Source organism: Colobus angolensis, unplaced genomic scaffold (genome assembly GCF_000951035.1).
Source record: "Colobus angolensis palliatus isolate OR3802 unplaced genomic scaffold, Cang.pa_1.0 Scaffold237, whole genome shotgun sequence".
Taxonomy (NCBI): domain Eukaryota; kingdom Metazoa; phylum Chordata; class Mammalia; order Primates; family Cercopithecidae; genus Colobus; species Colobus angolensis.
In genome coordinates, this window is record NW_012115566.1 from 2,453,236 (window position 1) to 2,456,511 (window position 3,276).

The 3,276-nt window shown below is 46.5% G+C and overlaps 2 non-coding genes across 2 annotated transcripts; both read left to right on the plus strand.

Annotated features, from left to right (window-relative positions):
• The first annotated feature begins 708 nt into the window (after positions 1–708).
• TRNAL-CAA lies at positions 709–815 on the plus strand. Its single transcript has 2 exons — positions 709–746; positions 770–815. It is a non-coding gene; the product is annotated as a tRNA-Leu (tRNA).
• A 773-nt stretch (positions 816–1,588) lies between these two features.
• Positions 1,589–1,693, plus strand: TRNAL-CAA. The gene is made up of 2 exons: positions 1,589–1,626; positions 1,649–1,693. It is a non-coding gene; the product is annotated as a tRNA-Leu (tRNA).
• Positions 1,694–3,276: the final 1,583 nt, after the last annotated feature.

A 3,276-nucleotide genomic window follows, 5' to 3' on the forward strand; every position in this document is an offset into this window, starting at 1 on the left:
TTTCGTTGACCAATAACAAAAATGAGCCATAGACAGTTTGATTAATTTACCTCTCCAAACCTGAAGTCTCTTCTTCCTCTCTTCCCCACCTCCATGATTAATTCCACCTTTTCATTCTTCTTCTCACCTCTGCACATTCACAAGCACCTACTCCTCTTTCTTGCTCTAGAAACCTCTTAAAATGATAAAATTATTAATTATTTTTCTCCATTCTCCACCTTCATCTTTTTCAACCATTCTTTTGAATTGAGACAGTTCATTTTTCTGTTACTGATTTTATTTCTGCTTCGAAGTATTCACAGTGTATTTTGGGCTAGGTGGGGAAACTGGAAAAGTAAAAACAAAAATCTTGTATGACTTTTGTTTCTCTCTACAAAGCGCCTGCTTAGGACGCTGAATACTGAGCTTTGAGGGTCCCTCTAGCCAGGAAACTGTTACGGAGCTAGATAGAAACTTAGGAAGCACTGTTCTGAGTATTTGCCACTTTCCCTATTATTTCATTTTTGACTTAACCTGAAAGATAGCAACATAAGGTATTTTGATGACACTATTTTTAGTATCATTTAGAATAGCACCGGGCAAAATAATAAATACCGTTCTGAAAACCGGGAGCATACGCCACCCATCCGAGGTCTTTTCCTGCTTTGTGCGGAGCCCGAGTCTGCTGACTACGGGTTACATAATGAAACTTAAGACGTGGTAGCGCGTGTCAGGATGGCCGAGTGGTCTAAGGCGCCAGACTCAAGTTGCTGCTTCCCAGGTTTGGGGCTTCTGGTCTCCGCATGGAGGCGTGGGTTCGAATCCCACTTCTGACACATCTCTTTTTGCCCCTTTAATCCTAAAACTGGGGGAGCGGGCGCGGTGATTTACGCCTGTAATCTCAGCACTTTTGGGAGGCCGAGACGGGCGGATCACCTGAGGTCAGGAGTTCGAGACCAGCTTGGCCAACATGGCGAAACCCCGTCTCTATTAAAAATACAAGAATTATCAGCCAGGCATGATGGCGGGCGCCTGTAATCCCAGCTACTCGGGAGGCTGAGGCATGAGAATCGCTTGAACCCAGGAGGCAGAGGCTGCAATGAGCCAAGATTGCACCACTGCACTCCAGTCTGGGTGACAGAGTCAGACTCTGTCTCAAAAAATAATAATAATTTTAGGGCTGGGCGCGGTGGCTCAAGCCTGTAATCCCAGCACTTTGGGAGGCCGAGACGGGCGGATCACCTGAGGTCAGGAGTTCGAGACCAGCCTGGCCAACATGGTGAAACCCATCTCTACCAAAAATACAAAAATTAGCTGGGCGTGGTGTTGCGCGCCTGTAATCCCAGCTACTCAGGAGGCTGAGGCAGGAGAATCGCTTGAAACTGAGAGGCAGAGGTTGCAGTGAGCCAATGATGGTGCCACTGCACTCCAGCCTGGGAGACAGAGTAAAACTCCATCTCAAACAATAATAATAATGTAGTCCCACCACTTTGGGTAGGCCTAGACGAACCTAGCATACGCCACCCATCCGAGGTCTTTTCCTGCTTTGTCGGAGCCCGAGTCTGCTGACTACGAGTTACATAATGAAACTTAAAAAATAGCCCCACGTGTCAGGATGGCCGAGTGGTCTAAGGCGCCAGACTCAAGCTTGGCTTCCCCGTGTTGAGGATTCTGGTCTCCAATGGAGGCGTGGGTTCGAATCCCACTTCTGACACATCTCTTTTTGCCCCTTTAATCCTAAAACTGGGGGAGCGGGCGCAGTGATTTACGCCTGTAATCTCAGCACTTTTGGGAGGCCGAGACGGGCGGATCACCTGAGGTCAGGAGTTCGAGACCAGCTTGGCCAACATGGCGAAACCCCGTCTCTATTAAAAATACAAGAATTAGCCGGGAGCAGTGGTGGGCGCCCGTAATCCCAATTACTTGAGAGGCGGAGGCAGGAGAATCGCTTAAACCCGGGAGGTGGAGGTTGCAGTGAGCCGAGATCGTGCCATTGCACTCTAGCCTTGGCGACCAAGCAAAACTTCCTCTCAAAAAGCCACACACACACAAAAAAAAGAAAAGCAAAAAACCACTAGGATTTGCGGGCTGAGCGGGGAGGATTGTTTGAGCCCAGGAGTTCCACCCCGTCTATACAAAAAATGAGCGGTGCGTGGTGGCGCGCGCCTGTAGTCCCAGCTACCTGGGTAGGAGAAAGGCTTGATCACTTGAGAGCCCAGGAGAGCGAAACTGCAGTGAGTTGTATGATTGCGCCGCTGCACTCCAGCCAGGGCGTCAGAGCGAGTTCATGTCTAAAACAAACAAAAACGGGAGACAAGGGCTTGAGATACAGATTTTACCAAAACCATTTTGCAACTACCACCTTTCAGGAGCTTTCCCCAGTGCTTCCGCCCACATTTTAACTTAACAAGCCCGTGAGTGGCACTTACGTATTCCCTGTACAATTATTTTCAGCATCTTAATGATTTCTGCAAGGGACAGGCTGGAGTATCATTGCACAATCATCTCGTTTCCTTCCTCAGGGTCAAACCACCGCCACCTCTTCCCCCCACCCCCTTCCGCCTTTTTTCTTTCCGTGTTTCCCCGTTCTTCCTCTCCCTCGCTGATCTAGATCCTTTTTGATTCTTTCTGTGGGTGATGGGAGAAGGGATGTGAAGTGAAGAGACAGGATGTAGGTTATTATGGGACGCACGTAAGAGAAATATAAGACCTTGATGGACGAACAGAGAGATCTTCGTCTTGATTTAAAACTCTACCGAGTAAAAAACAAATAAATATATATATATTATATATACACACACACACATACAAATCTTTCTTGCTTTATTGAGGTGGGAGACATACATCCAATATTTACTTTCCATTCTGTTCCGTAGTAATGCTTTCAATTACTGCCCCAAATTAGCAGCTTTCATAAACTTCATTTTCTACAGAAATGAAACAACGAGCATACACGCAGAAGACAATCCTAACATACTCGAATGTACTGGCAAGCAGCTATTACAAGATCCTATTTTATGTACCCAACGATCAGGGGTGAATTGTTTGTTGTTGTTGTTTTTGTTGTTGTTGGTCTTCAAGTGGAGAACTTCAAATGTTACTGAAAAGTGCGAAGTCCTCCGTTCTTGTTTTTTGGTTAAAAGAAATTAGGCAAGAGACAAGCAACAACGAAGATATCACCTTAATGCAGTTTATTGCAAAAACGAAAATACACTGAAAGCTGAGTCAGAGCAGTCTGCTTGAAGATGAGACAGCGCCAACTGGCACTGGGGATACCCCCTTTTTGGGATTCTTTTT